Here is a 20,960-nt window from a genome sequence, read left to right as displayed (position 1 = left end):
CTTTTGGACGAGAGTTAAAGTGCTCTATTGCAGTATTTTTCAAACTATAGAGTCATCCATGAGTGGATCTAATGCACTGCAAGCAGCATTTTTACAAAACTGAAACAGAATGGAACAGAAAAATAGGAGTTCATCATACTTGGTGTAACTATTGTTTCATAAAATTGTCGCATTTATGTGTGTGTGTTGCATGTACTTTTTCAGGGTGTAAAACATAACTCTTTCTGTAAGGAAAATTGTTTATTAGGAAAGAAGATTCAAGATCATGCTTGAAGTGAGGTGGGAAGATCACACGTGGATTTGATTTAGTCAGTGCTCTGCCGACACGACCTTATCTTGGAAACTAACCCATAAAGATGCATTAACATAACTAATCGACAATTCTAAAGACACCGTGCAAGTCGTTATTCACTCATTCACCCAGGTTAGTGTCTATTCTCCCTACAAGGGAATTATAGAGAAAGGATGAAATTTTTAAAAAATTAAATAAGGTCATATATTATAATAATAACTAAGACATAGAGTTGCATATAGTGTGCCTGATAGTGTTCTAAGCCCTTTACATGTCATTAACTCATTTGATCCTCTCAATAACCCCATAAAGGTAAATACTAATGTTACCTGTTTTACAAATGAAGAATCTAACAAATGAAGTAAGTGGTTTAAGAGGCAGAGTCAGTATCTGAACCCAGGGAGTCTAAATCCAGAGCCTTCCTTCTTACTGCATAGTATCCTTAACGGTTACCACCACCATCACCCATAACTGAGAGCAAGGCCGTGATGCTGGAGAGAAAAGGAGGAAATACACGCCTGGCAACTGGAACTCGACAGGCAAACTGATGCTGTTCACACCACGAGGCTCTGCTGCCTACCCTCACGTTTCCTGCTCTTAAATGACAAGCCGCAGTCTGCACCAGAGACAGGTAGCCTCCCTCGTACTCTGATGCCCCAGGCACACTCTGAACACGCTTCTCAGCAAATTGGTTCAAATTTCATCTCCTTCTTCCCTCCCCGGAAAACGTGTAGATATTCAGATAACAGATAGTGCAACTGAGTGAGTCCCTGCTTTTCTGTAATAAACCTAACTCTTATTTACTTAGTGTATTGTATTATGTTATGTTATGTTATGTTATGTTATGTTATGTTATGTTATTTATTTATTTATTTATTTATTCTGTCTAATAGGCGAACGGGCAGAGATGATGTGGAATTACATACAATGGAATATTACTGAGCAATAAATGAAATCCTGCCATTTGCAACAACATGAGTGGGCCTAGAGGGTATTATGCCAAGTGAAGTAAGTCAGAGAAAGACAAATAGCACATGATTTCATTTATACGTAAAACCTGAAAAAAAAAAAAAACAAATGAATAAACAAAACAAAGCAGAAGCATACCCATAGATACAGAGAATAAGCTGATGGCCGCCAAAGGGGAATTTATAAACAAACAAACGTACATACATACATATATTAAAAAGAATTCATTCTCAGGTGCTGGTACTTACAACTTTTATATCAGCCAATCATTTCTGACACATCTTCCATCTTATCTCCACAAACCCGACTCCTGTAGCCATAGTGATGCCTGCCAGCCTGGGTGACACACAGATTGTAGTGGGACCTCTTTCTTTGCAACCACTTGCGTTACTGTCCTAATTGGTTTCAAATAGGATCCAAAGAAATTGCAGGTATCATATACACTGTCACAAGTGTACCATCGTGTTTCAGAAAAACATAAAAGAATTATGCGCCACAGATGTCTTTTCCTGCAATCTGCCCACCCTTGTTCTTCAGGTTATTTGGTTAAGCCTTACAGACAGGGCTTGTATGAATAGTAAAATAAGTTAAAACAAAACAAAACAAAACAAAACAAAACACTATTCTTGGTAGGATGGCTACTTTTCCTAGCTACCAGGCCTATGAGTAATGAAATGACACAATGCTGTTTAAATGCTTAGTGAGCACTGTGTGCTTCTATATATATTAAGGAGAAAGAAGTACTATTCCTCCTCTTATAGAACGTGAATTTAAATGGCCAGTGCAAATGAATCCTGGAACGAAAGGGAAGCAATATGTAGGTCTTAGTCTGACCACTATAACTTGGCCATATAATTTGAAACTTTTCAAATGAAATCACCTAAGGGCCAAACATAGTATCTTTCAAACTCAAAAAAAAAAATAAATAAATAAATATATATATATACACACACACACACACACACACATAATTAATGCATAAAGATACAGTGTATATTGTGATATAGAGAAGTAAACTGTTAGAATAATTCTTTCAAAATACAATGAAATATTCAGATAACAGACAAAATCTGAGGCTTTAGTATATTTTGACAATGCATACATAGTCATTCTCCAGGTAGCTTATTAAAAGTAAGGCAATGATTTAACATTCCTTATTAAAAATATATAGAAGCTGGAGTCAAAATAAAATTTCTAACTGAATAACTGTCTACATAACAATGTCAATGTCATTCTACAAGCCAGAAATATAATTTTACTATTTATCACCATGATTACTTTTAGGTTATTTTTAAGTATATTTAGTTTATTTCTTTTCCAGGTCAGCTTACACTGTTATATTTCTACTAGGTATTCACTGGGTCTAAAACCAATACTTTTCACATGGGTCAGAGGGTACATTTTCTGTAGTTAAAAAAAAAAAGGATGACTCACATACGCACCAACCTAGTTGGTCAGCTTCTAAGAAAGATACAGCTTTTGGATAAAAAAATAGTAATGTCTGCACTTTACAAATATGACACTTTTTACTAGTGATATTACACACTGGGACTTTTTTTGGTGATGATGCTCATTTTCCTGCCCAGTTATCCTGTCTCATTAACTGAACTTGGGACCAAGAGCATTCATTTTTCAAGACGGCCATCCAGATGAGAATAGTAGCTGGTTGTGGGAATTAAATTTTTAAAAACTGGGATGCTGAATGATTTATGGGGTGGGAGGAGGGGAGTCAAATGTAAAAGTGCAGCCTCTCCAAACACGACGCACTCATATTAGAAGTTAATGGCCAACAATGCAACTGCCGGCCTTCCAGTCAAAGTCGTGTGGATAAGAACCTTCTAAACAGGAACATTTTATTTATTGAGGGAATCTGCCAGAGGCCTCCCTAGTATATAGGAATTAGGGATGCTCTTTCTTGGGTTGAAGAGGGATACGCACAGCTGAGAAAGACGGGAAACTTCTCAGGGAAAGATCAGAAAAGGAAGTGGTTCAGGTTTAAAAATTATCCCATAAAACCTTCATTTGTTATTGAGGCAAAGATTGGGCCCCTCTTTTTTTCCTATCTGTGCGCGCGTCAGGCGGCCCCCAATCTAGTGGAATGGAAAAAACAGTGAACTGGGTATGAATGAGTAGGCTTTGCTTTCCACTACCAGTTTGCTAAGACACACACTTTCCAACTAGTGTGTTAAAAAACAACAACAAAAAGTCAAGTCTGAAGTTTAATATTCATTTTTGAAAATTGTTAAAGTGAGGGGAACCCTTTCACAATGTACATGTGTATCAAATCATCTACAGTACACTTTAAGTATTTTACAGTATTATTTGTCAATTATACCGCAATAAAGATGAAAAATAAAGATTAGAACTTCTGGTTGAATAAATACTTTCTACTTGTCGGTATCAGCCTGTCCTGGTAATAGCTCTGTGGCCTTCTGCAAGTCCTATGGGCTCTCAGAAACTGTTTCCTTATCTGTCCATTGAAAAGGTTAAGGTGAATGTCCTTTAACCTTCCTTTCAATTCCAAATTCAAATGCTGAAATTTAAATCATTTTGTGACTTATTTCCCCCTTTAAATATCTTTGATCTTAATCCTATACTAATTTCACCTTAAGAAAAAAAAAAAATGGGAACAGCGGGGGAGGGGATATAGGCAGGCTTGTCAGCACAGATTCAAGGGTTAACTGCCTGCTGAGTCCTGGACATTCACAGTTTTAAGAACAGGAAATGAATTGGAATCCAAAATGGAAACGTAATAAACTCCCTATGTATTAATTCTAACCTTTGCCGACATCTGCGACATAGTCTCATTACAGAAATAGACCTCATTCACGAATGCATGTTGAGCCACTTCCAAACCCACTGCAAGCTGCTGTGAACTCCAGAAATCAAAGAACACAAAGCCAAAGCTAAACTAGAACATAAGTTACTGTGAAAGGAAAACTTTGGATTACCCATGCTATTGTACCTTTACATTAAGGTGGTAAATTGAAAATGAGTTATACACATATATTAATTTGCCCCTTCAGTCAGAGGTGCCAGTTTTATTTTGTTCCAGTTATTGATGTAGATATACCCAAAATATTGAAATCCTTGGGAATCTATCTGCCTAAAAGGTCCAACTGAAAATGCCAGATATTCAGGAAATATACTCAGATACTCATGTTGGTTACACAGATTTTAAAGGAGAATGCTTCTTTCAACTTGATCTATAGAGAGATACATACGGGACGCTATCTTTAATTAAACAGTAGACTATAAATTGAAAATAGTTACTTAAAAATATTTAACAATTAGTAATGCTTCAAACTTAGAAAAATCTGAGGTTTTATTTATTTATTTTTTCTATTAAAACCCCCTCTCTTTTAATAAGTAGTATTTTCCTTGTGTGGCAATCACAGCTCATTAACAATGTAAAACCAAAAGTTTTTTTTTTTTTTTTTATTTTAAATGTTGCGGCAACAGTATTTGGAGCCAAATAGCATATGGTTCTGATAAGACCATGGTTATCGCCGATTCCCGACAGGGTTTCTACAACTGAGATCCTTCACACACGAGCCTGACTAAGCTTTCTTCTCTCATGCACATTCTGTATAACTGGATGACACCAGTATCTGCCCTCATACTCTTCACCCAATGCTTAGCACTTTGGACACAATAAATGCTATTAACATCATTGTTTTCTCTGCCGTATAAATTATCACAAAAATACATAGGCTAGATCAAAACGAATGCATCCCTAAGTACAAGAAACACAACTAAAATAATTTGCTGAGAGTACCATGAGTATTTCTGCACATGGCAATAATAGTAGCTCCTATGAACTGAGCACTTAAAAAGAAACAGGCATTTTGTTTATCTTATTTCACGACAACAATATAAATACTTAGACTTTAGTATTATTAAGGATCGAAGCTCAAAACTAGCAACTCATAACACGCTGTTTAAAATCCTATTGTTTACCATCTTGTTATTCTTTAATTCACGCTTTTGAAAAAAGTGCTTGGCTACCTGATGTGACTTCTCATGCTTTTCGTGATCAATCTAGGTGCCTTGATTAAAAGAATAATAGTTTCTATTTTCACTTGTTTCCCTTCTCAGAAAATAAAGGAAGTGGCCAGGAAAATTGGACAAGTATGAAATATTTTTAAAAATACCTATTGCTCTCTTTGTTTGGGCTTATTAAACTCAAACACAGTATTTTGTATTCCCAAACACTGTTTAGATTTCTGCCATAATTTGTCCCCTTGAACTATTAATAACATCCTTTTCAGCTCTGCCATTCTCTGAAGCTGGTATAACCTTGTCCTGTAATACTTAGTTTATCTTTTGAAATAAAGGGAAGAAGCAGTAAATTCTGATGGAGTCATAGCAGGGGGCATGGATCTAGTGTTCTCTTTCTTATTCTCTCAAAGTTACTGGTTAACAGGACTAACGTACACATTACAGTGTTTCCCTCTTGGCTTCCAGGCATGCACTGTGTGCTATGAGTAAACAAGGACACAAAACTGGGGAATGCTGTCTCATTTACTGCCTATGAAACCTAAGAAACATTCCTCAAAGACAGGTGAATATTAGTTTAGTTTTGTTTCGCACATTATAATCTTTGTAATTTGTTTTATGCACTGAGTAATCTTAAATGTATACGTTTATAAATAAACTTGCCTCTGAAATCAATGAGAATTTTGCTAAAATAAGCATTACACAAAAGTCACTATGGTATTCTAATTAGGGCTTCGAAACAAACAACAGATTTTAGATTCTCGCTTTTTCCAAAACTAGACTTACAGCTAGAACAAAACATACCTTTCACGTAATAAACCAAGCTGCAAACTCGAATTTAAAACTTAAGTTCTTAACTCTCTTGGAAGAGTGCACTGTCATTTCTAAAAGTTTAAACTGGATGCTGGCTTGCTGGGTGCTCTATTAAGTGATTATTTTGTAGCCCCATTAAGAACACATGAAAGTAATGAATCAAGTTTTCCCGTGACATCCTTTTCCCCCAGAAGATAACTTCTCGAATAGGTGATATGGTATGAATTCATTTCATTTCATTAAATGTTGAGCTAGAAACTGTAAAAATGCTTGAGATTAGGTGTGTGACTTTAATGCATTCCAATATTCAAGCTTACCTGTGTAGAATGAAAGTTTAAGGTCCTAAAAATGACAGACTTCAGGATAGAAAAATGATGCAATACTGCATTTGGGCCAGCAGGTGTCTCTATGCAGCCCATGACACCAACCAAGGAGGTACAGACAACCCCCTTCTCCAATTACTATAATTCTGTGATCCCTGGACCAAGAAGGGCCTGAAGTAGGAGATCAGACCATCAAAATAGTTATATTTCTGAGAAATTGAATATGTATATCTAAAAAAAATAGGAATTTAATGAAAAATAAGTTACTTTTTTAAAAATTATACTTAATATATGCAAAATCTAATAGTACAGAAGAATCCATTTCATTCAAAATGGTAAATAAAATGATTCTTGGCTATTGGCGAGGAGAGAAATGTCAAAGTTTAAACGGAAAAAAGTTGACGAGTGAATGATATGTGAAAAAAATAGAAAGAGAAGTTTAGTCACAAAAGGAAGGAGAACGTTTGCACATAAAAATTAAGATAACACAAGTTGGAAGGGATTTTTATGCATAAAAAAGACTTGTGCCCATTACTACAGAAAATGGAGAGAAAGACAAGAAAACATGCTTCCCTAGCATAGCATAAAAATATTGCAAGTTTGTCAAAGTATTCCAGACTAGCAGGTCATGAAATCCATTACGAGAAGATTCAAAAAGAAGAGATAAAAACAGTCATGGACACGCAAAGTAGATATAGTCAGGGGATATAGTCAATAATATCGTAACAACCACGAATGGTGTCAGATGGGTACCAGACTTAGCAGGTGGTCAGCTCGTAAGTTAATGTCTGATCACCATGTCATACACCTAAGATTCATATTGTATGCCAACTGTAATTGAAAAAAAATTTTTTTAATTAAAAAAAAATAGGAGAGAAAAAAGAAAAAATGAAAAGTGACAGACTACGATAGACTTAGAAAACTACCACGACTGACATAGAGAGAAGGTGTTATTTCAGGAACCCACACATCACAGGTACAGATGTGTGCGCTGGGCTCTAATGTAACGCGGATTTCTTCCTGTGGGTTCCAATAAAAAGCTCTGAAATGCTCTGATATACTGAGTACACCACCAGTGCCCGCCTCTCTCAAGTTAATAACGTCATCTGTAATGCTGCCAAATAGAAAAGTCACTTCCAAAGTCCCAGAAGAAAAACATGGTAAAACAGAAAATGACGGAGTATTGAAAATAAACTCTGTAAATGATGAAAAGTAAGTCGGGCGGGGGTGGGGGTGGGGTTGGGGAGCAGGCACACAGTGTGGCATGAGAGAAAGATACACTATGAATGCCAACTAGAGGAACATTTAACTTTACGAAATCAGACTGTGGGCCCCACCCAGGGTGTTTTCTCTGCACCATGAATACTATTGAGGTGTTGAGGGAGAGGAAGCAGGGGAGACGGAAGAGCTGGAGAGGAAAGGTGGGGTCCCGAGCATTAGTCTGGCCAGGAGACCCAAGCCTCCTCGCAGCCAGGTAAAAAAGGCAGGGGTTGGTGCAGATCCAGAGAGACGGGATGGGTCAGAAGGAAGGTGACAGGTTCAACTTTGCCATCTCAACACCAAGCACGGTACTTGGTACATAAAATGGCCCCTCAAATTAGCATCTGTTGAATGTGTCAGTATGTCTCAGTAACACCGACAGTTTCATGACATAAAAGTTAGCACCTAGGCAGGGTCGACAGTTTAAAACTTCTTATTCCAAGTTATCATCGGCCATCATCGGAAAATGTGAACGCTGTTTTTAAGGCCATCCTCTCTATTTTACTACCCACGAGCCATTTCAGGGGCGACCTGTAAACTGAGCCATTTCCCTCAAATGATAGACAACAATTTCTTCAAGAATTTTAAAGGAGCTTGTTTTGTTTCAAAAACTTGAAACTCATCTGACACTTCTAAAAGTCGTCACGAATGAGTGCTCAAAACCACAAACGAATCGGAGTTCAAGTTCTCAGGGCGCTCAAAGACTAAGAAATTAAGTTGCTCAGGCCACCGTCACAGGTCACACAGAGACGACGCCAGATCTGCCAGTGACGTTTGCACCTACATTAGGAGCAAAGGGTTTGTTTTTGTCGGGCGGTTGTATGACTCGTCAGTTTTGGGTTCAGGTACACTGAAAAGAACTTAATAATAGCAAATAATTCTATAGTATTTCCTATGCGACAGTTACCCTTCTGAAGACTTCACAAATATTATAACTCATGTAACCAATGTATACTCAACCCCAGCCGATTTCGGTTACCTGTGCAGCAGTTAATCCCGTTGTATCTGTTTCTTCCTTTTTTCCCTGCAAAAGATGAGGAAAATATTCTTAGTGATTAGTCACAAATGCACACTCATTTTATATCATTTTAAATATCTCCTGAACTCCAAAGAACCAAAAGGGCTTCATGGAAATTCAATTATTTCAGCTGCCTAACTTTACTGAGTTCCTGACTAGACTAGACCCATTAAGACAGTATCACTATATGTACAGACGACAAGAGAGACTTGGAAAACAAATTACCTTATGGTTTCTAAAGAAATCAACATGCCATAAGAGAAACAGGCATAGAGAAAATAATTCTTCTCGTCTCTGAATCCCTCTGCATCTCACATGCCTTCTCAAACTGCCTCTGAGGTGCTTTTCTAGGTGGGCAGCACCTTTCCCCACTGAGTGAAATAATTGCTGTTCTAAAGATAGACACAATGGGTGGATGTAGCTATAATAGGTTTGTTAATTTTTTTTTTTTTTTAAGATCATGGAATAGCATCATCCAAAAAGATGGTGTTGCCTAGGAAAGGTTGCTGTTCAGAGAGTCTCCACCAGGTGACACTGACCTCAGGGAATTCGTGATGTCTAGGGTTCTGTCCCTCGACTATGCTGGCTCCTGAAGTCTATTTCACTAAAGTTCCAGAAAAGATCGTGTTTATCAATACTCATTTATGCTCCCAAGCTCACAAGAGATTGGCATATAAAGCCATAATACCTATGTATCCATTTACAAGGAAAAATATAACTGTCGGCCTGGATGGACACTTGCTTCATCCAGCCTGACCAATGTATTCATATTTCTTTAGCTGATGCAAATATTTCCCGAAATCCCAGGTAAAGGCACCTTCTGGGCAGGTTAAAGATCAAGCCAAGTTAATAGTAGATTGTTCAGTGAGCACATCAGAGCAATCACGATCTAGATGCCAACATCCTCCAACATTCTCTCTGCAGACAAGCGCCCTCCTACCTCCTCTCCCACCACCCTCCTCGCCCAAGCTGCCATCGTCCTTCGCTCAGACATAACACATCCAGCTGTTCCTCCAGCTTCCACTCTTTCTCCCTTCCAGTCTGTTATGCACAATGTGCCCAAAGCAAACATATAAAAACAGAAAACAGATTACGGCTCTGCCCTCCTGAAACCCCTTTAATGCCCTGCGTTGGTCCTACAGTAAACACACCAAATCGACTCTACATGCCAGCTCTGGCCCTGCTCACTCTCCAGCCCCTCCACGTACCACTCTCCCCGCCATCCTCACATTTCAGCTACTCTGGTCTCCTTTTACTCCTGTTAACGCACAAAATCCCTCAACACCTCACAGATTTTGCACACCTCATTTCCTCAGTCTGCAAGTGAACGCACACTCTGCCCCTTCCCCGCAAAGCACACCCATGCCTAGCAACCTGCAGATCCTAGCTTAAATGTCACATGACCCCGAGACTAGGACAGGGCTCCCATAGCACCTCGATCTTCTCCTTTGTGGCACATACCGCAGTTTATAATCACATGTTTCTGTGATTATTTAATCCACATTTCCCTCTCTCACTAGACTATACGAAGCTCCGTAAGATTGGACACTGTGCTCATTTTGTTAGCACACTGTACGACAGAGAATTCAAGAGACGTTTTACTGAATTGAGAGATGGCTTTCGGCTATTAGGCTCTGTTGCATCCATCACCAAAACAGATAATCCTGCCAGGTAGAACACACTCCCTGAGTGTGTTCCATCCTCCCCAATGTGCCCTCCCACCCTGGGGTGCCCATAATTAAATGAGCTCTGTCTATATTCACTTCTGTAACTTTTTTGCTTCCTAGACTTCCATGGCCAAAATAAATCTTAAGATACTGAGAGAGAAATAGCACAAAGTTCGAGATACGTTTGGTAGCAACTCTGCTCTGCAATGAGAACTTGTGGCAGCGGGTTACTAAGAAACGCTATAAACAAAAAGGAAAACATAAACTGCGGCCAAAGGAAGCCCTTGATGAGACAACACTGGCAAAGTACTGCACACACACACACACACCCAAAGCAGCAGTCCCTCAGAGGAGGGGGGACTTGTGAGCTTGCTGTGGGATGCTGGCCAACTAAGGGGCCGACAGCAAGAAGGCGTGAAGATCCCCGAAGAAGGCTCCATACATTGCTCCTCCTCCTACCCCAGGGCCTGACTCTGCAGGCATGGCACACAGGAGACCTGCTGTGCACCGACTGTGTTTTCCCATTTGCCTTACTAATCAACGACTAATTGGCATTCCCTAACTTACTACGTAGACTGTTTTAAATGGCTCACAGCTGTGGTTAATATCTTAAAGATGTTCTCCTAACATTTCAGTCCACTTACATGATGAAGATGAGAACAAAATTGGTAGAAAGAAGTCCCATAATGCCCTTGACTCTAAATTAATTCAATAGTGTGCACTTCGAATGAGCCATGCGCTGTTCTAGGCGCTGTGGACACATGCTCAACAAGACAAAACCCCGTCTTCTCAAAGAGGTAACATTCTAGGAGACAGACAATGAACATATATTAAGTAAAATATAAAATACATCAGGTATGTGTGTGGGAGGGTCAAGGAAAGCTTCACTAAGAAATTGACAAAGATCCAAAGGAAGTTTGGGGAAAGAGTCATGTAGATATCTTTAAAAAGATAGTAACAAACTGTGGGGTCAGAAAGTGCAAAGGCCCTGAGGCAGAAGTGTCTGACCCAGGACATGCAAGGGAGACAGTAGTAGTAGGATGTGGGGCCAGAGAGATAAGTGATGGGCTTCCCGGGGCACGATAAGGCCTTGAATTTTTATTCCAAGAGTCATGGAACATAACTGAGACGTTCGGGGCAGAGACAAATATGATCTGGCTGCTGTGTTGAGAACAGACTGAAGAGGGCAAGGGAGGCGGCAGCAGGCCTGGTGACTGGAACAATCCAGGCAGGAGAGTTCGGTGGCTTGGACTACAATGGAGCGACAGTGCTTCTAAAAAGTTGATGGATTCTTCACGGAACCCGAAGGAAATGCCCTGGGATTAACTCTAATTTAGTACTCTTCATCTTCTTATCCCTAAAAGGTTTTTTTTTTTTTTAATGATTACTTTTACAAAAGAAAAGTTAGTGGATTTTTATCTATAGAGAATATACGATCATCACAGTGGAATAGATCAAAAAATTCTTTGCATCACATTACAAAAAAAACTAAACATACAAGTACTTGCCATACTAGGTGCCACTGTATATTAGCATTTTTTGTTTAATTTGAAAATAAAAGGCTTCCTTAGGTAAGGCGAAAGATCTTTCTATACGTGTTACCACGATAGTTGATGACTCTACTTAACAAAAGGTTTTCCACTTGAAATCTAGTGATGTACAACAGGATAAACCCCAAACAGAGGTATTCTTCTCAAGTAAGGCTTAGGTCAGCATAATCTTAAACTGACATTTGTCAGCAATGCCAGTTTGAGTCCAGCCTGGAAGGAATGCCTGGCCCATCACTAAATAAGCCACGCTTTTCTGAACAGACCCTTTCCTTGAAAAATCCTTGATGATAACATGTCAAGTTAAAAAAAAATAGACATGATTGAAGTCTAAAAAAATTAAAGTAGGCTTTTTATTCTCTGCTTTGTTGTTTAATGGGTGGGTGGGTGGGGGCGGGGAGAAAGAGTAGGGGGAGATCACTACCTGCAACTGTCATCATGGATTCCACTTGCCCCAGGGCAGAAAAGCAGCCCCTCGCTTACTATCCTCAAGCCACGGAACGCCTCGTTTGTGCAATAAACAAACGCCTATCCTCCCGCAAACAGAACGTTGCTGTTTAGTCAAACATTATCCGTTGTCCTGGTCTCCAGCTGCAAACAAAATTAAACTCTGATCCATGACATTTAATACCTGGAGGTGATATGCCTTATTTGTTCAGCTTTTCTCAAAGTGTGTTCAGACAGGTAAATCGTCCCTGTGAATCAAGCACGGTTATCACCCACTGCTTTTCCAACTTCAATGTGCACGGGAACTGCCCAGGGGTCTTGTTTAAATGCAGATTCTGATTCAGTGGCTCTGCGTTGGAGCCTGAGATTCTGCATTGCCAGCAGGCTCTCCAGGGATGCCGACGTGGACCACGGTACACAGGGGCAGAATCCTCACTGTCCTTGCTTCCTCCCTCTCCCTTCTAGTCCCTTGTAAGCACCACTGACAGAGACTGAAACAACTGCATTTAAGGCATTGTTTTATACTGAAAACAAGACTCTGCCCTCCATGGTGTAGGATCATTAAACCCCAGCAGTCAGCAAACAGTCTTTTCTGGGGCATCCTTAGCTAACCGATTAGATCTGAAACTTCTACTTGAGCAACCACATATGGTTCTCTTTTTTATTCTCCCTTCCCCTCCCCAGATAGACAGGAGTCCCTACAACGGACCACTGCTAATAGGTAAGCTCCGAGCTCCTACATAAAGTGAGTAATTCCAAAATTACAGAACGTTTTCCATCGTTTTTGGGTTTTTTTTTTTTTTTTTTTGGTTTTTTTGTAAAGAGGCTAATCCAGATACCCGTGGTTTGGCTGGGAAAATATAAAACTTTTATCAATGACTGCTTGCAGGTACTGGCACTACTGGCTTCTATAAACAATTAGCCCTTAAGAATCTCTCTCTAGGACCTGATCCCTCCACTCTCTGGCAGAGGGGCCTCATATTACACATATGGCCAAATCTCTCCTGCAGAATATAACTGATATTTTCTAATTACAGATAATTCATGTGGTGATGTAACCCGAGCTATAACACGCCTCTCTCGACCCTTAACTTCTGAGCTACTTCAGTTCATCCCAATTCATTTTTATTAACATTTCACAGGTAGGTATGTATTTCTTAGTTTGCTTCTAAAGTAGGAAATAACAGTGGTAAGAGTGCAAAAAATACATATACTGTTTCTCTAGGACAAGGGTCCCCAGCACATGTACGAAAAAGGCCTGCGTTTTGTTTCTCTAAAGCCCTACAGTGACCAAAGGAGGTGGGGTGGTGGGACAGAGGTGCCTGTAGGAAGCAAAGGAAGCTGAACGAACAACCCTGACTGCCTCTCGCCCTCTGGGATCCTGCAAAACCACAGAAGGAGGGACCGGGCAGAAAGAGGCCATCAGACGGACAGGAGGGCGCAATGGCAATGACGGCTTTGGAGATTTACAACGTCGATTGAGGAGATCAAATCAACTGTTTGTAGACTCCGAAAAGACCAACTGGAATTATCACTGGGTTACAGTAAGAAAACAAGCTATTAATCAAAAATCTATTAAGGATAAACAAACGTATACATGGCTTGGGGCAAGATTTCAAGAAGTGACACATCACCTACATATTAAGGCATGTGGCGGAGAGCAGACAGACTCATTCTGTGATGCTCCTTTGGCTTGAACCCAAAGGTAAAACAGAAAAGGAAAAAGACTTGGCATAATTTAAGAAAATACTTTCTAACAAAATATACTTCTCAACCACAGAACTGTCTTGGTTGCAAAGTAGTGAGCTCCCATCACTACTGAAATAGCTTCATCCTGCCCACCCCGCTCCTCCCCAGCATCCATACGTCGAAACTCCGCCGGGCTGCCTGCCCTTCCCCAAAGACAGTTTCACGACACTGGACACCCCAAGTACGGTGCCTAGAACGTTCCCCTGTGAGTACCGTGCCGTCTCTCTCCTCCCGAGCAGGCTGAGCGCCTGCTCCTCATCCAGATAACTTCACGGCTCTCTTCCCTGCACCACCTCACTCTGCTGCACACACTCTGACCGTGAGGCCGATGGCAGGATCGTGGGGGTACTTTTCTGTGTATCTGCAGTGCCAACCATAGCGACCTGGACACAGATCCGATGAAAAGTGAAGGAGAGAAAAAGAGAGGAGAGGCAGAAAGTGAAGAGAAGATGATGCCTAAATTATCCTGTTATGTATACTTGTAGGAATCCTGACAGGGGAAGGAATGTTAGTCTGAATGAACCTATTTTATACAGAAAGACAAGACATGAATCATTGTGACATTCATTAAGATTCATCATTTTGTGTGTGTTTTAATTTAATATTGTTAATAGGTAACTGTTTAGAAATAGTCTCAATATTTTGCTTTCTTTTACACGTAAAATACACATGTACATGTTATTTAATAATACAAATAATTTTCCCTGGAAGTTTGTATATAAAAAACAATCTTTCACAGTTACTGGGAAACCTGCAGAAACTGTGCCCCAGGCATTTCCCTAAAGTTTGGACTAAGTATATCATTAAAGCAGGTACAGAGACTGCTGCCGGCAAAACCCGGCGATACTTTGTAAGCCTTTCCGTTAAAACTCTGCATACTAGAAAGCGAACCGGGTCCTCGAGCTTTCCTAATTCATGCAAGCCTTTGCTCTAATTACTCATTAGTACAAATAAGGGACATTTTATTTTACCATTTGTTCTTGTTTTCTGAAGAATCTCCACCTAAGTTAATCTGCTTTTTCCCCCCGCCACGGGCAAGTCTCACAATATAACAAGTAAGTGCTCTGTGGTCACTACTTATATGAAGGGCCGTTCTGACTGGGAACGCTCAAGGGAGGAACAGACAGGTGAATAAATCTGAGAACTACAAAACCAATGCTAAGAATAATTACTATTTGGGAGGATTTCCATAAACCACGCCAGTACCTTTTCCAAAGAACAGAAGATGACAGGTGCACCCACACCTGAGACCAGACCACTGTCCCACAGAGCCTGGCGCTGCGTCAGCACTGGCAGCCAGGCTGAGCGTCCTCTCCCCTCTCTCCTTCCCCTCCACGTAGGACCATAAACACATTCCCACCCTTACCTCGCCGAGAGCCCGCTTCCTTCACTCCCACTTTCTTCCTGTGCTGCTGCCCTGGATGGCAACAGAAAGGTCTCTGGGCCCTGCAGGTGTCACCACGGGGTGCAGCGATGGGGCAATGCCTGACTCAGAGGCAGCGACCTCTTGGCAGCAGGCGGCGGGGCCGTTTGCATGTGAACTGCTGCCCCATTTCCTTATTATAGAGGGAAGCACAGTGGACCTTCTCCGTAATGAGAACGTTTGAGTCCGGGAGTTAATAAAAGTCTTCATTTCATTTCGTGAGACTTCAAAAAACAGCTTTAAGATACGTACTTCTGAGATGGCAGGCAGAAGTGTTCTGGCCTAACGTCATCATACAGATGAACTTATTTTAACATATCTTTTTAATTATTCTTATTATTTCGTTTTCTCCTCCAGGTTTTTACAGTGGCAGCAAGAGGTGGCTGGGCTGAGTGATAGAGGACACAGGTCTGCTCCAAGGTGACAAATGCCTGCACAGAGCACCAGGGACAGCAACACCGACAACCAGCAAACACAATGAGGAACAGGATGTTCTGGTGGTTATTCTTGATTTGAGGCTGTAGATAGGGTATAATTTTCAAAACAAAATCTTCATTTTTAGTTTTGCCAGTTCTTTCTTAACTTTCATCAAACTAGAGAGGAAATAAACTGGCAAAATTCAAAATTCAGGTTTTGCTACCTTCAAAATTCCTCAGCTGGCCACGAAGAAGCTGCTGCTTCTTGGGGACACCACCCTGGACTCTTAGCTTTGACCATGGCGATTTCCAGGGGCCGAGGAGTCTTCTTTCCGCCCTGTCGCAGACTGCCTCCCACGGGACGGGACCCGACACACGCCTGTTCTCACACTCAGAAAAAGAACACACCTGCTCTGGGAGAGGACTGAACTAGGACAATGGGATTAACTGTTAAATAGGTTGAAAACAAAAACATGAAACAAGCCAGGAACCCATAACTGGAGGTCACAAGGACGACAAGTCCCGATGCGGCACATTTCACGGGAACAGGAAAATGAGCCCGTCTCTGACGGGCTGTACTGACCCACCCTCGCTGATCTCGCCAGGATGCAGACAGGAGATGCCCTGGAGTCACACCTGGTCTGCAGGGGCACCCGTGACGTGCCCCAGCGCAAAGACGGGGGTCGCCATCCCTGGTCTGCAGAAGCACCTGTGACGTGCCCCAGTGCAAAGATGGGGGTGGGGGTCTCCATGCTTGGCTACAAGAACCAATAGAAAATCCCAAGACATTTCCAGAGGGCCTTGCCACAGACTTTGAAACTCGCGGTCCATGCAGGGTGCCCTAAGGTTCATCATTGTACATTATGCGTCGCCATCCTGGGTCTGGGAGAAATTTGCCCAAGTGCAATACCAAGGGACAAATGAGAAAACAAACAAACAAATGAGGACTCGGGGAAGGGAGGGAGAGAGAAAAACGCATGTTTTAAGAAATGAAAATATTTGTTTCTCTAGGATTGAGAATGAAAAGGAATGACTACGAAGCACTGGTCACACCGGTCTCAAGCGAGAACAGAGAGTTCACACAAGCCTGGGTGTGCACTTGCTTCCATTCCCGCCCACCCACAGCTCCTGGGGCAAACAAATTCTTGGCTGAGCAGGTATGTGTGGGAGGCCTGATTTATTTTCCAACTATTAGAGCTTTGCCCAGAACGACTTAAATCAGAAATTTTCAAGGTCATACATTCAAAGTGGTGTTACGACTTTACAAAACAAATAACTCTGGGGTCTGTGGGGCAGGAGGGTGGGGAGCGTGAGAGGAAAGAGGAATTAACGATCCTCATTTGATCTAGCTTCCTACCCACTCTTCTAGCTATTACAGAGTCTCAGAAAAAGCAGCTAAGTTTTTAATATAATGATTCCTGTATGGCAGGCAGAATTCTAAATGCTGTGTGTCTGTGTGTATGTGGAAACTTATTTGACACTCAATCCTTTGAGGTGGATATCATTATCATTATCATCCTTATTTAAGGATGCACAGAGAAGTTAAGTGACTTGCCTGATGACCAACAGCACTTGGCAGCCTGTGCACCTGCACAACACTGCCCTCCCTCAGTGTGCTTTGCTCTCCTGCCCCTCAGAAAAGCAAAACTGTTAACAAGAGCTCTTTTCCGTTATGGTATATCTAACTGATCTTTCCCATGCAGTAGAGTTTTCTTTAAGCTACTTGCCAGGGAAGAATATTATCAGAGCCAGTCCCCACCACAAAGTACAATAGGACAATACCAACCTTGCTGCCTAAAAAGCCATATAAGCTGGAAAAGTTCCAAGGCTCCAACCACAATTACCCTCACACGCTTCCTGATTAGACGTAGTTCTAGGCAAAGCTTTGATCCCTGTTAGAATGTAAAAAGCTCTGGGAGGTGTACCTTTTATGCTGTTATCGGTTTACAGGGAAAGTTACATTATTATCTTTTTAAATACAGTTTAATGATAAGAACTTCAGGTGGTTTCCAGGCATCCAATTCACCTGTCCAGTTCTGACTTGTTCCCTGTCTAGAACTCTCCAGGACCTGGCACGTTAATGGGTGCTCAATATACCAGCGTGGGTGAGCAAATGGGTAAGTGGATGGCTATAATTCCTGCAGAGGCCAGGTTTGGGGCAAATTTATGACGCATGTAGATATTAAAGGGTCAGCCGATTTGGGCAAAATATCACTGGAAAGGTCTAAATCTGAACAAGTGAATCACTGTCTAATAGCACTTTGAAATAAACCTCAGGCATGATTAGCTATATGAGAATGGTCCTTTATGGAGCTTATTAATAATAGATTAGATTTTAAAATGCATATAGAGCTGATTTATTAATGAAGACGGTAATCTGTTTAAAAGGGTAGTGTGATCGACATTATTTTCCCCTAAAATTATATTCTCCCAAAAGGTAAAGAGCCCTAGAACATCATTCTTTCTCCCTAATATTCTCATTTCCAAGTCCTCTATGTCCTCGGGACCTCGCCATCTCTCTCCTCTTCCACAAAGCCCTCCCTGATTCTCTGCTCAGAAGAGGTCACCCCTCCATCTCCAATCAAAGGTAATCTGTTCTTTGTGTACACAAACTTACTTTCTGAATTTCATTATTTTTTTCACATCGACACTACCTAGATATCCCCAAATTTATCTCTCTGTTCCACAGAGAACCAAACATTTCCCTAACATAAACCAGGCATCCAGGCAACATCAGACTGATGTTCTTAAAAAAACATTTCTATGAACGTGCTCTAAGGATACCACCACCATCTTGTTTCTAATGTTTAAAGATATATTCGGATATATCTTTATCTTTACAATCCTTTTTCAGATGACACTGAAATGGCTCACATGCAAACTGTTCCCTCACTGCAGAGACCACCTGTGCACCCCGTGCAGAGACACAAGGTCATGGGCCAAAAGCCCCATCCGGGAGATTTAGGCAGTCCCCACAGCAGGGGCCTCTGCCGCCTCTATGTGCCACGTGGACTTCTTGTAAGTGTGACACTGGGGAGTTATAGCCCCGCCTCAGTCTTGTGGAAAATACTGGTGCATACAGTCTGCTCTCATGAAGTGGCCCAAGCAAGCACAGGAATACAAAGCCACTAGGTGCAAGGCGTGGCTCCCGGGGCATAGGTATGGCTTTGCTTTCATCACGGTGAAAAGTCCTTTGTGATAACATCCTACTTGAGAGAGAGTAAATATTTATTCTAAGAATTAGATATTTCCTGTATGACTTTAGATGTATGATAAGGAATGTGAGCAATTGTTTCCATAAGTTTAGTTACAGGGTTACCGTTTTGAAACAAATATTCCCTACCTTAGACTGGTCTAATGGAAAATATCCTGAGATCCCAAGGCAAGTTATTTAAAAACAAACAAACTAAAAAACAAAAACCTTTGTTACAATTTCCAAGTAATTGCCTGTAAAAATACATTTTAAAACAATTATGTATTTAAAGCGAAGTATACAATTTTATTAAACGCAGATACTGATAATGTGAATACAGCTAGGATACAAGTGTTATCAACACCTGTTTTAAGATTTTTATTTTTCACGACTGCCTTGTTCTGACTCTGCAGTAAACATCATAAATGTAAACTTCGAAAAATTTATACTAGTAAAATGTCACTTTATCTGTTTTAATATGGTAGAGTTTTCGACAAGATTTTATTTGATGAAACGATTCCTGTCCCCCGCAAAAGTCTGAAAACTTCTGTTAGTGTTTCACGAATATAGTCTATAGACCAGCCCAGGTGAGCTTTTTTTAACATATGGATTATGGGCCCTTTTCTTTTTTCTTTTTTTTTTTTGTTTAGGCGAGGCAACCCTTGGTTGACCTCACAGATTGCAAAGACCTTGTCAGCTTACAATTCCTTATATTTTATTTTTTTATGCCTACAGCACCTGGTCTTCCTAGGTGGTCTCCCATTCAGGTACTATCCAGGCCCGACCCTGCTGAGCTTCCAAGATCAGACGGGATCGGGCTTGTTCAGAGTGGCATGGCCGTAGACCTGGGCCCTTTTCTTAGTAATTCCCTTCCAGGAGTTATGGAGTGGAGGTGAGAACTTGGTCTGGTGAGGGGTGGGGTTAGGGGGGGTTTGAGGAAATCACTGATCTAATCACATTATCATCTTTACAGAATTCTTGGTTAAATACTTTAATAAAATCAGGACAACACTGTAAACAACATACCCTTCACATGTGAACTCTTTCGCAAAAAGAAACATTAGTTTTGCATTATGTGCCCCTCAGTAAACTCATGTTGGACAGAAACATTAGTTTTGCATTATTTGCACCTCAGTAAACTCATGTTGGACCTACTAATACCATGTACTTTGCTAAACGTTCACAAGCCATCTACTGAATCATGTGTTTCGCTGGTGATCAAACAGCCAGAGCATCCATTTGGCTTCCAGAGTCTCCTGCTTTTTTAAAAACCTGGACAAAGGTTTCGTTTTTCTCCTTTACTCGACCCTTTTCAAATTCTGCATAATTTTTCCAAGGTAGTCAGCTCTGGGGTTTTCTGAGGTATTTGCAAGCTCCTTCAGCGAACTGCAGCCTGAGAGCCCCTCACTCTGATCAGTAGTCACTGGCCGTCTCCCTCCCACTGAGGCACACCTCCCGGTGGACGGCTGTAGTTCTGCCCTCTTTTCAGTTTACAAACCATTTTTTCTGGCTTAAAAAGACTGGAAATAAAACAGAAGTTGAGCGGAATCCCAGATTTCTGACAGGGAAGGAAACTCTGGAATGCAATTACTCTATGCTGATTTTTTCAGATAAGGGAAAACATACTCCGATGGCACAGTCACTGGCAAAGCGAGAGCTAAGTGACCCTGTCTCCAGGGTTTAGTAACCAAAGAGATCTAAGTCCACATTCAGATACTTTCACTCACTAGCCGCAGGCTCGTGGCCAAACTCAATAAGCCGTAATTTCCTTACATGCAAAAATGGGAATGACACCTTCCAGGATTGTTATATAAATTAAAATGCAGATACATAATGGTCTTCTA

At 40.9% G+C, this 20,960-nt stretch overlaps 1 long non-coding RNA gene and 1 pseudogene across 1 annotated transcript in view; both read right to left on the bottom strand.

The window, feature by feature from the left end:
• Positions 1–20,960, bottom strand: part of LOC120601130 (uncharacterized) — a 184,452-nt gene that overhangs the window by 81,333 nt on the left and 82,159 nt on the right. Inside the window, exon 4 of the long non-coding RNA XR_005652364.1 lies at positions 8,636–8,680. This is a non-coding gene — a long non-coding RNA (uncharacterized LOC120601130). The remainder of the gene's footprint in view (positions 1–8,635; positions 8,681–20,960) is intronic.
• Positions 19,843–19,961, bottom strand: LOC120601417 (uncharacterized; annotated as a pseudogene).

The sequence above is a fragment of the Pteropus medius genome, unplaced genomic scaffold (assembly GCF_902729225.1).
Source record: "Pteropus medius unplaced genomic scaffold, Ma_sr-lr_union100, whole genome shotgun sequence".
Classification (NCBI taxonomy): Eukaryota; Metazoa; Chordata; class Mammalia; order Chiroptera; family Pteropodidae; genus Pteropus; species Pteropus medius.
This window is presented reverse-complemented; position numbering and strand designations above follow the sequence as displayed.